We start from the raw sequence: 12952 nt of genomic DNA, 5'->3' as shown, positions 1-12952 counted from the left end.
TTTGGATTTCATAGTTTAGATATTTCATGATCTATTAAAATTTAGCCGCTGAACTTTAGATCTCTTTCTCTCTTATAAAGGCTCTAAACAGAAGGTGTAACTATATAAAGTATAAAGTATTTTTTAAAGTTTAGCTAATTTTATAAATATTTTAGACCACACAAGTAAAGATAAAATGATTTAAATTTAGACTTGAAAATCCAAACATGCCTTAATAATGAATAGGGACACGCGTGTAAATTTAGCATGACCCGCAGTTTGCATAAGTACTATACTGTTGGCACGTGATGATCCGTGCGGATTCCTATCCGGTGATTAGGGCGTTAGCACGTGATCCGCGATTCCGCGTGGACTCCGTCACATTAAATGTTTAGACATGTACATTAAGTATTAAATATATATTAATTACGAAAATAATTACATAACTTACAACTAATTTGCGAGATAAATTTTTTAAGTATAATTAGTCAATGATTTGACAACGTGGTGCTACAGTAAACATATGCTAATGATAGATTAATTAGGCTTAAAAATCGTCTCGTAAATTAGCCTCCATCTATGTAATTGGTTTTATAATTAATCTATATTTAATGATCTTTATTAGTATCTAAATATTTAATGTGATATGAATTTTAGGAGCGACTAAAGAATCAAACACCCCCTACGCCTCTTGAGAGGTTAAAAATGTGAAAGGCTAGTCACATCTGCATGTGCCAAATCACGACACATATGTGCCCTGTTCGTTTGGACTTATTTAGCTGATAAGTCATGGCTAAAAGTACTGTTGGCTGATTTGGTGTAAGAGAAAAATACTGTCCGTTAGATGAAAAAATACGGCTTATAAACCAAATAAGCCTAAACGAATAGGGTGATGGGCTTTGGGCTTGACCGGGTTCTGCAATGATTTTTTGTTTTGAAGAAGTAACTTTCGTTTTTTTTATATTAATTAGGTATAGATAGATATATGAAAGTAGGGGTGTACTTGTACTTTTTTTTTTTTTTGGCAAGGAGGGATATATGTGTACTTAGGACGACGGGAGAGAGGATAAAGTGACTGTACTACTTCTATTTTTTCTCCCTCACTGAACAACCCACAAAAGCTTTGATATAGAAGGCCCAGCCTCACTCGGGCACATGCCGGCTACAGCTTCCTTATTGCCTTGTGTTTAGATCCGCCACGGTCTGAGAGGGCTTTGTATTATATCGGTTTTTCATTTTAATAAGCGCCGGTATCATGATCGCAACTCGTCTTGCAGACGGGCTCGTTCGCGGCCGGCCGCTAATCCGCATCGCTTGCCGCAAAAGTTTATTAGCGGGTTTGCGGCTAGCCACTAAGCTGCGGACCTTGTGGACAAATGCTCCGCGGACACAACAAACTTGACTGTAAAACCCGCAAGATCCGCAATAGCTCTCTGCAAATACGTTCTTCCTGGGTAAACAAGAATTTTTTAGCCACTGTAAAATTATACAAGACTAATTGAGTGTTCTTAACTTCTGTTTTGTCCTTGCCAATTGGCCGCGCCCACGCAGGCACCGCGGCAGGCTGCAGCTGTCTGCCGTTAGTGTAGTTTATGTTTCTCCCACAAAAAAAACTGTTTTTCCCACTTGGTCCTCGTCCTGTATGAAATGAACACAAGGATAGCGGTCTGAAGCAGAGTTCCGAGTGTCATGCCCAACCAAATCCCCTCCAGATTTCATTTGATCAGAATGTCATGTAATTATGTACATAGGTTACACACATTGATCAGAATGAACTTTCGAATTCCATTTCTTTTTTTGTTTTTATCATTGCATCCATGCTTACTAGCTTGAAGCCGAAGAGCGCTGCCAGCGGGATGCCGACGAAGTAGTAGCTGCCTATGTTAACGAAGGCGACGAGCGCCTGCTAGCTGGTTCTGATGGCCACGCCTGAGAGCACCGGCTGGATGCTGTTGAGGAAGATAGAGCCGGCGAGGAGGCAGCCTAGCCTGCAGGCCTCCCTCAGCACGTCGTCGTCAGTAACGACAGGTTTCAGGAGAGGAGCATGACATCGATAGCAGCGGAGACGGTACTTGCAGGTTTTTGCGGGTCTGTAGCAGGCTTTCGCTTTGGTTGCGGGCTCGGCAAGCTCAAAGGATAATAGTCCACGAACAATTAGCAGCTTAACCGCAATAGCCACAAACAATTCTTTTGTGGGGCGAGCAGGCGGGTAATGTTAAGAGCCCGCCCCGCCTGCATTTCTAATCGCAACATATATGCAGGCATGCCGGTAACTTACACAGGACTGCGTGCCTTGCGGCGACCTAGAGAGTGTGAGTGTTTGTTTGTCCATCGCGGTGCCATGCCATGATTCCTCGGACAAGAGGATCACATCAGGACGTACACCGACGAACGATGGGATGGAATCGTTCAGCCGTAGTACAGTACGTGGGGCCACAACGACCGAGGGAATGCGCCAGCGCCACCTTGGCAGTGCAACGCCACGTGGACCCGTTCCGATCCCAGGAACGGAATTTTTTATTTTTTTTTACTCTTTTTTGAAAAAATTTCACAAATATGCTTCTGGAGGAACGATTTTAAAATCTAGAGCTGAGCTCGGTACCATCATTGCTGGCACCGAGCTTACACGTCTCGGCGCCAGCATCCCACTCCACCTGCAACATGTCCAAACAAGATGTTAGATGGAGTACTAATCCATTTCAAATTAGTATGGGAAATAAAATTTACTTACACTAGACGCTGTGAGCGTGTCTAGCTCGTTCGTGAACTCAATGTACGCCCACTCTAACCTCGCGTGTGGAATCCTGACCTGGTCCCAGCCTCCACTCATACTCTCCAGCCTTCTGACCTGCACTGCCCGATGATTGGGTTGCCATGAATCCTCAGGCCTAGCATCTTCTAACAGTCCTGGAGCGTGACAGTCATCTCGCCGAAAGGTAGGTGGAAGTTGTAAGTCTCCGACCACCACTTATATTTTAGACAAAGCAAGATTATACGTCAAAAAGGCAAGCGCATGAATGGAGGCAATGATTGAATATAATACCTATCAACCAACGCAGTTATGGCCGCTGAGTTGTACTTGGGCAACCCACGATGAACGTGAAAAGAGATGACATCCAGGCCAGCTCTTTGTAGGAAATGAGTGTACTTGTCGTCGTACCGCATGTCCAAGAACCCATTGTAGGTTCTAGGACGAAGGAGCGGAAAGCCCTGTATGGAATAAAACATAGTCTCCTGTTACTTCATGAACATATGTACGCTCACTAAAATTTGAACAAAACATATAGATTATTACCTGCCCCTACGCTATGAGACGTCCTCGGTGAGTCGCCTCGTACGTCGGGGTTGAGCAGGTGGAATTACGACACCCTACAAAAAAAAGTCAATGAATTAGAAATTTAATATACAATGAAACATGAACTTATAAATGTACAAGTAATTGACACAATTACATGCATAAATTGAGACATGCATAATTAATTAAATGAATACGACAAATATAAAATAATAAAATCAACCAATAGTCGCACCTCACTAATCTGCCAATGGCAACTTCGTGAATTATGGCCAAGTCTACCACACTTGCCGCACTCGTACTACTCGGGATCAGTAACAAATGGGGTTCCTCTCCCACGTCTCGTTCTTCTGGGTATCTAATCCATAACCATCATATGCCTCGTCCTCTTCCTTGATCCACACTTGTTCCAACGGTAAGCTGGATTTGCAATGCACTTCGACCCATCATATGGAGGCCACTCTCTAGGGTCCTAGAAAGGGATGAAGCGGGGGCTCCATGTGTGCACAAGCGTGTCGACACTGAACTCGTGAGGTATCCTGCTCTCAATAGTATAGTTGTGATGCCTAGCTGCTGCCACCAAATGAGAACATAAAAAGTGGTATTGTCTTGGTTTACCACAAGTGCATTTGAAATCTTGGAGGACAACCACTTGCATCCTCGACTCTCGGACCTCGTCGTCGGACGTTGTACCGCCCCTATGCTCGACCTAATAAGTCCCTGTGGAGTGGTCAAAGCATGTAACCTCATGTGTGCCAGCCCTTTCATTTGCCTTCTCTAGGTGTGCCTTTGGTTTCGGAGCCCATATCTCTCCATCACTCCACAACTTCAATGCATGGGCATGTCTATCGTTGAACCAGGCAACAAGCTTATAGAAGGTGAATTGAACGATTGCATTTACGGGCATACCATGTATCCCCAATAGCAACTTTATTGAATGACTCCACCATGTTGCTGCACTGAAACTCGTACCTCCATCCACTGGCGTCGTGAGCTCTCATCCATTTCTCCAAACCCTCATTAAACCTGTGAGCCATTGTCTACCTTCTGCATTTGATGCAGTTCTGACCTGCTCCAACTTTTTCTTGAAGTACTTGTCCTCAAGCTGTCGAGCAGTCTTCTGGAACAAATCAAAGTTACCCTTCACACTATCCTTCTGGAGTAGATTCTCAGCAAGGTGCTAAGTACACCGATGATGGTGCAAAGGTGCATACCTTTCTATCCGCTCTCGCACGACATTAAGTATGCCCTGGTGCCTATCATATATGATGTCAACCTCCCTGCCGGAGCAAACCACGTGTATCCGGACTAGCCTCAAGAACCATCCCTAACTGTCATTGTTCTCCTTCTCAACCAAAGCAAATGCCAAAGGAACCAACTTGTTGTTCACGTCATAGGATATAGCTATAAGAAGTGTGTCCTGGTATTTGCCAATCAAGAACGTATCATCAATGGAGAAGACAGGACGACAGTGCCTAAAGGCCTTGACACACTGAGGGAAGCACCAGAAAGCACGGAAGAATATATGTCCCCCATCCTTCCATGCATTTGGTTTTGGGATGTACTCATAATGCATGCCTAGATTCACCTCTTTGATTGCATTGAAAAGTACTGGCAGCTGCTCATACCCATCCTCCCAGTCCCCATATATCATCTCTCCATGCTCGCTGCTTAGCCCTCCAAGCTTTACCATAAGTTATCACATAACCTCCATACAACCACTCAACGATCCTGGTAATTGTCTTAACCTTCATGTTCGGTTCTCCCTGCAATATTCTCATCAACCGTTTGACAATGAGGGTAGATGTCAACTGTCAATGCCTCAGTGTCAGCTCATGGTCAGCATAATTGTGTGGCCCGACAACTTTTGTGATCTTTCACTTTCTGGTTACCTTTTGCTTCCTTGCACAAACCCTCCATGGACAGCGTTCCTTGTCACACACAACTGTGTAATGGCGCTCCGCATATGAATGCAAGACCTTGTAAGGTCTCTTTAATATCACTGCAAACGCTTGCAACCACCTCTTCAATGTAAGGAGGTCATTGAACACCCTCCCATTCTCAATTACCATGTTAGGGCCGGCCTCAGGAGCTTCTAGAAGCTCATCATCACGTCCTTCTATACACGCCTGATCGGAATGAGCAAGATTGCTGAACTCATGAACTCTTGGATCACGGCGGCCGAGAAAGATACGCCTCAGTATCTCAACATCACTCTCTATCAGCTCTTCAACAGGGCGATCATCATCAGAATCAAGAGCCCTTGCCATCTTATATGGCTCTGAATCATGCATAATTTTAACACTATTGGAGCCACAGAATCCATCTCCAAAGTGCACTCAGGGGGCACATCTACATTATCAAGAATGTCTCCTGCAACATAAGTAGAAAATTTTGGAAAGAATAAAAGAAATGGATATAAGGAAGGGGGTAAACTCTCAATAACCATGCGGTTAAGACACTTACTTGGATAATTCTATGTCAAAGGGATCTCATGAGGAGGATCTGCCACAACAACATAAGTCTGACAAGCATCTTCAACTACCGCATTGGGGGCAGATTGAGTATTGGGAACCGTAGGTGCAACCTCCACATCCATATCAGGTTCCAGGATGGGAGGGTCGATGTGTGCCTGCTGACCCATTGGTGGGGAAAACCCATAAGGGATAAGATCAACTAACACCCGACGCACAACCATGTCCAAACATTGCAGCTGATTCTTCATAGCCGATCTCACATAGTTCTCCTACTAATCCGCATAACCAATTGGGATCATTCACTTGAGGATGTTGGGAGGAGAACCTAGGTGCCGTACACCCTCAACTGCAATGCCATCATCTCTAAGGCAATGCAGCTCCTCTCGAGCCCTTACAACCATCTCACTAAATGAAGGCCTATCATTGAATAACACAGGCACGTTTTGCATGTCAACAAACTCAACATATCCATAGCGATTGTATTCAATGGTGCCTCCATGATATATGGTCACTAGGTTGTACATCTAGTTCAAACACATAACGAAACACATGTCCTTTAGTCCAAATTAAACGATAGATAGTACCTAACAAGTACTTTCTAATTACAAACTAAGTAAATAAGATAATAACTACATACATAGATACAGTGTACTAACTAAATAGCTATATTCTATTTAGTTAACTAAATATGTAACAACCTATCTAAGTAGCTATCTAACTACGTCTATGTACCTATGTATCTATGTTTCTATCTATCTACATATCTATCTCACTAGATCACTAACTAAATCAACTACCTGAGTCATCACATTAACTAGTAAATAACAAATGCCAAAACTACTACACTACAATCAAAGCTAACTAAGTACGCACATTGCAAATTCATAATTTTTACCTGTCCGACGATGGAGTCGCGGATGTCGGTGGAGTCGCAGCGGACGCCGGGCGTGGGTCAGGCCGACGAGCCGGGCCGGCGGTGGCACGGCCGGGCGCTGCAGGTGCCAGGGCTTGCGGGAGCGCGGCCGAGGACGGCGGTGGCGCGCGGCGGGCGCGGGATGCCCGTCGCTCCGCGCAGCGAGGCCGGCTCGGTGGGCGCGAGCGGCATGACGGGCGCGGCCGAGGCCGGTAGTGGCGGACGGCACGGTCACGGTCACGGCACCGGTGCGGTGGGCAGCGACCAAGGTGGTGCGGCGCGGGCTCGGGGTGCGGCGCGGCACGGGTGGCCGAGCGCGGGGCGGTTGCGGGGACCGGCGAGGAGTTCGGCGCGGGCGCGGGGCACGGCGCGGCCGTGGTGGCGGTGTGGGGGCGGACGGCCGGGCGCGGGCGAGGGAGAGGCCGCGCGGGCTCGGGCGGCCGGGGGCGGGAGAGGGCGCGGGCGGCGGCGGCGGTGCGCTGCTCGGGCGAGGGAGGTGCGAGAGAGAGAAGGAGAGGAAGAGAGAAAGGATTGGGGCCCATACGTAAGAAAGGATCGTCGTCAAGATCTACAGCGCCGAGCTCGGTGCTAGGGTTGCTGGAGCCGAGATGCATGCCATGTCACCGCCATGTCTGCTTCGACCCAAGAGGCCAGCGTTAGAAATGCTGGCGCCGAGACGTGTAAGTTGGCGCTAGCAACAATGGTGCCGAGCTAAGGGTCCAGATTTTAAAATCTTTCCTCCAAGAACATATTTGTGAAAAAATTCAAAAAATGGCTAAAAATAAAAAATTCGGTCCCAGGAACCGACACACCCCTCTCCTCACCCTGGCCCCCTTTCCCCACGCCGCCGCGCATGGCCGCCCCGGCAAACGTGGCCATGCCTGGGCCGAGCGACAGGGGCGAGGGGCCCAATTTTTTACAATTTAATCCTTTTTAAAAAAAATTACATTTGGCCTCTTGGGAGACGTAAACTCATCTTTGGACTCCGAGGGTCGGCGCCAGGACTCTTGGCTCTGATGTAACACGTCTCAGCGCCACAAATCTTGACTCCGAGATGCCTGGCCATGCACAGCAGGACATCCTAGGTGTTGACATGGTCGGTAGCTCAGAGCCACAGATCTTGACTCCGAGCTCGGAGCCATGAATCCTAGCGTCGAGCATGAATTCAAAACCCACGGCCAAGTTTAGATGAGCCCTTCAACTCTTAAAAAAATGATGATGGAATACATTAACAAGAGAATGCTTCTCGAAACAAGCTGCTGCGCTGAACAATGCAAAGCATCAACAAACACATATCTACTGCGAACGGAACTGCACACGGGGGTTTATTAGAAATACAGTTCTACATGCGTGCGTGTATATGATGTCACGCCCGTCGACGGATGCTTCCCACGAATTCAGCAGCTGGGCGGGCGGAGCGGTGGTGTTCCACCGACAGCACGAGCCCGGCTTGTTCCAGGAGCTCCTTGGTCCGCAGGGCAAGTCAGGAGCGCCCGGAGCGGGGTACTTGAGCTGGAAGGGGACAACGGAGTTTATTGATACAGAAAATATTTCAGGAAGTTAAACAATATTATTGTTCGATCTTAAGTCTCAGCCTCCTATACAATACAACTTTACCTAAAAAATCATGTAAGCTCCACAGAAATTCCACTGCTGCGATATAGGTAGGGGGCTTGAGCCCGTTCAGACTTCAGAGCAATTCAATTCAAGCATGATGCCGAGAAGACTGAATGAGCTACTACAAACATCATCAAACACAACCAGCGTTTTATTAGCTGCTGCATCGAACTTTTTTGCAGCAGCGGCAAACATTTTTGTTTGTAGATTTACACACTGTGTTTAGACAAGCATAGAAAAGTGTAGCGATTTCATTCAGAAAGTTTCAGAGATGTGATATGATAGCAAAACAGCTAATCAGCATTGGTGCTGCAGGAAAAAAAAGGCAAGGGAAACTTGGCCGTGGGTTTTGAATCTATGTTCGGTGTCAGGATCCATGGCTCCGAGCACGGAGCCGAGATCCACGGCTCCGAGGTCAGAGTCACAGATTTTGACGTCGAGCTCGGAGTTAAGATCTGTGACTCTGAGGTATCGATCATATCAACGTCACCTAGGATGCCCTGCTGTGTACGGCCAGGTATCTCGGAGCCAAGATCTGTGGCGCCGAGACATATTACCCCGAAGCCATGAGTTCCGTCGTCGATCCCTATGATCCAAAGATGAGTTTACGTCTTCCAACAAGGCTAAAGGTAATTTTTCTTAAAAAACAAATTATAAAAAATTGGGGGAGGGGCGACCCAGATCGCATCCTGCAGGCTCGGGTCGTGGCACAGTGGCACCTCCCAGCTCTTCTACTTCACACCTAAAAATGGCAACGGGCACAGAATACCCGCATGCCCGCGGGCATGGAACATGATGGGCAAGGATACGGGCACCACTTCTTGCCCGCGGGCACGGACGCGGGCACCATCCTAAACCCAGAGGATAGTTCTTCGCAGGCAAAGAAATTTGCTATCCTCGTCCGCTTATCCGTCAGACCCGCTCCATAGGTCTGACATGTGGGACCTACAAGCAAATATATGTATATATACATGATTTGTTGTGAATATGTATCTTCGTATCTCTTCTAATGCACTATGATTTATGTATATGCTTAACCTGGCGGGTATACGGACATGCCCGCGGATGAAGGGCGCGGGCATGGTTTGTTGCCCGTAGCGGGTCGCGAGCGCAGGTGCGGGCGAGAGATTTAGTTGACGAACACGGGCCTAAGAAAGTAAGTAGTATCCGCGGGCACCACGCCGCTTGCCATCTTTATCCACACCCGGTGAAGCTCACCGCGCGAAAAGAACGTGTCGTGCGTGCCGCTGCTAGACTGCCAGCAGTTGATAGATTTGACTCCAGCTACGCGACATCCGCAACTGTTTATTTATTTCAAGGGTTCGGATCTGGATCGGTACATTATTGTTTCAAAAATCAATCAATTATACTATTAACTAAATTCGTTTTAAATTATAGTTGGTTTGACTTTTGTTTATCCCAATAGCCTGTTCACTTGTTGGTTTCAGTCAGCCCAAACCAACCAACCAACAGTATTTTTCTCTCACAACAAACCAGCACCAGCCAGCCCAAACCAGCCCAGAAACCAACCAGCGAACATGGTGCAAGTCTGATCACTCGTCTTATCCAAAAACTTGTGCTAAATATCACTTCTTCTGTTGTGGCTTGCTTTATTAGCCACATTTCTTTAAAAATAACTTAAATTTGACTATATTTGCATAGATTCTTTAAGTAAGACCAGCGGTCAAATTTGAGGTCAAAAAATCAAATGAATTATAATTTGAAACGAAAGGAGTATATATCAATATTAGTGGGGACCTGCGAGGCTACATCTGCAGCCATAATACGTACTGTACTCTTCCCGTCCAGTAAAGGATTAGTACAAGTCAAGCCGGTGTTAAGTTTGATACAATGACTATTAATGTTTATATATATATAGGGGCTCTTGCGTTTGTACCCTTGTTTTGTATCGAAATTATGATTTTTCCATATTTTTTTTTGACTTTGTGAATTTACCCCTACTGTGCCGTTCACGAAGCACCAGTTTGCCCCTGCTCCGTCATCCACCCCTAACGGTGTTAAACTTTGTATAAAAGGACATAAATGCCCATGCGATTTTGCCCCTATTTGTTATGCCTAATTGTGATTTTACCCTGATTTGGAATTAGACTTTTTTATTATATGCTGACAATTGATTAAATTTGGTCAAACATATTTGACACAACTTGCAATTATTTGAACTCAGATTTAATATTGATAAATGTTCAAAAATTTTGGGACCAAAATGTTCATAATGATGACAGATGTAACGAGCCGTGTGCACGAGCCGGCAGGTCGGCCCCGTGCTGGCTCCTCGATCTCTGCCCTTGAACCAAACTAGTAGAGTTATATACCAAAAACAAATTTGATTAAGGTCGACTAAAATTTTTACATGCAAAATTCAGAGAAATTTGACAAAGAACAGAGCTACTCCAATCAAACACAAGGCTCTGCTGGCCTGAAGAAACAGCGGCGCCGGCAGGAACTGCACAGCGGGCGGGGACGGAGCTCCGTGCGTGGCCGGGGATCCGAGGGAAACTGTAAACCACCAACTTGAACAGCTCCTTCTTTCATGGACACGGTAAAGGTGTTGCCACTCTCTTTTTTGCTGCAAGTGCAATTCAAAGCTGAGTCAGAACTGGAAACCAAAATGCACTTACGCACAATAATTTGTACAGCCTTGTACACCCTGTCTTACTGCAAAACGTTCATTTCCCTCCCTGTATGTGCACAGCTTATTTATATGTTTGCACTTACAAAAGTAAGTATAGCATAATGTTTCCTTCAGGTAGAAGGCAAACTGCTTCAACAATTATAGATCACGCATGCTAGAGGAGTAGAGTAAGGACTTCTGTTTTTTCTTCATTAAGATAAGATGGTCTTGCACAAATGCAAACTATCGTTGACAGGAAACACAAATAAACATGGGGCGATGAACATTGATTCTTGAAGGCTCTACAGACTTACCATATGTTGCCTGTTGCATTGAGGGTGAGACTATTAGTCATGTGAGATGCCCAGTGCCAATAAACACACTAAAGTATCACACTATCACTTTACTGTTTGAGTTCATTCTGAAACTGACCTCTGCATGAAGAGGAGTCAACTCCAACAAACGTCCTCTGCATGAAATGTGAACCAACAATAGATTTAGTCATCCATCTAGAGCTTTCACAATCCAAAGATGAAAGAATACAGATACAGATAGTAAATGGAGCATGTATTTTCAAACAAAAGCGTTTTGATTTACTCCACCTGAATGGGTGATGCTGTCCCTGGTCTCGTAGTGAAGATGAGCTGCCAGGTACTTTTCGATTAAACTAGAACTCGTCTACAGAGAAACAATAAAGCTAAGAAGGCAAGCTTTCCTCTAGTTTCAAGTAGAACATTTTGAGCTTTGTTGGGTGCACATATGGTAACATAGTTTTGAGTTTATTTTTTCCTAAACTAAAAACTCCCTGAGTCACTTATCTTAAATTCTAAATCAATGCAATACCTCACCAGAATTAGAGCTTAGCTGTTCCAGATATTCATTGTCACATCAAACCAATTCTACCAAAAGGAACAATAGTGTCATTCAGTTAAACTTGTGGAGTCTGTAATATTAATTACGTGTTGTTAACTGATTTATTCTGTGCAAGGATATATCATACGAAGCTCTAAACAATCTCCAAAGTAGGAAGCTTCGGCTCCAGCATATTATTGTTGTTAAGGCTGTAAACCCGCTAGTTCAAAGTTCAAACCTCACTAGAATTTCTCTGTACAGTCGGCTTCAACTTAAATATGGAAGATTTAAGCTAACCCATTTGATAATTGACACCTGAAGCATTAATCTTTGACAGTTGACTTCACTAATTAACCACTATCACGGGTAAGCTGATTAGATTATAATCGCACCGGATCAGGAATGCCTCCCAGGGCCTCGAGAGCCTGCACGGTGCTCTCCACTTCTTGCAACCACCACAAAAAGGCATCAGCCTCCAGTGACACGCCCACCTGCATGTCAGCAAGCACGTGGTGCGCTCGGCAGAGGTCTAGTGAATCGCGAGTCTCTTGCCTGGAGCTGGCGCGGTGCGACGGCGCTGCCGCGGCCCTGGACGCCGAGGAGGGCCTCGAGCAACACCAACTCAGGTTCCGTGTACGCCTCCGCCTCCGCGGACGCTACCGACGGCGCCTGGGGTGGAGAGCACCTCGCGCTCGCCGGAGGAAGCCGCCTGGAGAGGAGCTCGCCGGAGGAAGCTCGCACTCGCGTGGAGGGGAGCTCGCCGGAGAAAGCTTGCGCAACCCTAGCCGGCAACGCCGGGACGAGCGGGCGCCGGAGTGTGGCAGAGGGAGGAGGAGACGCGCCGGGGGGAGCAGGAAGGAGGGAGGATGAGCCACGCCGGGGGGGGGGGGGGGGGGGAAGGAGGGAGGACGAGCTGCGCCGCCGCCAGCAGCTGCACCTCTACCAGGCAGTGAAACCATGTGCGGGCCGCGACTTCTCGTCGGAACGGGTCGAGCGAACGGATGAGAAAGTAGAAAGGGACTGAGGGGTATCATTGTCTTTTTATATACATGTCTTTTCTTTTTCTTTTTTTTTATCATTTAATCCAAGCATTTTAGACGGTGTTACAAAACAGGGGTAGACGGAAGCTTCGTTTGAAAAAAACGAGGGTAAAATCACAAAGTTAAAAAAAGAGAGGCAAAATCACA

Source organism: Miscanthus floridulus, chromosome 10 (assembly GCF_019320115.1).
Source record: "Miscanthus floridulus cultivar M001 chromosome 10, ASM1932011v1, whole genome shotgun sequence".
Classification (NCBI taxonomy): Eukaryota; Viridiplantae; Streptophyta; class Magnoliopsida; order Poales; family Poaceae; genus Miscanthus; species Miscanthus floridulus.
This window is presented reverse-complemented; position numbering follows the sequence as displayed.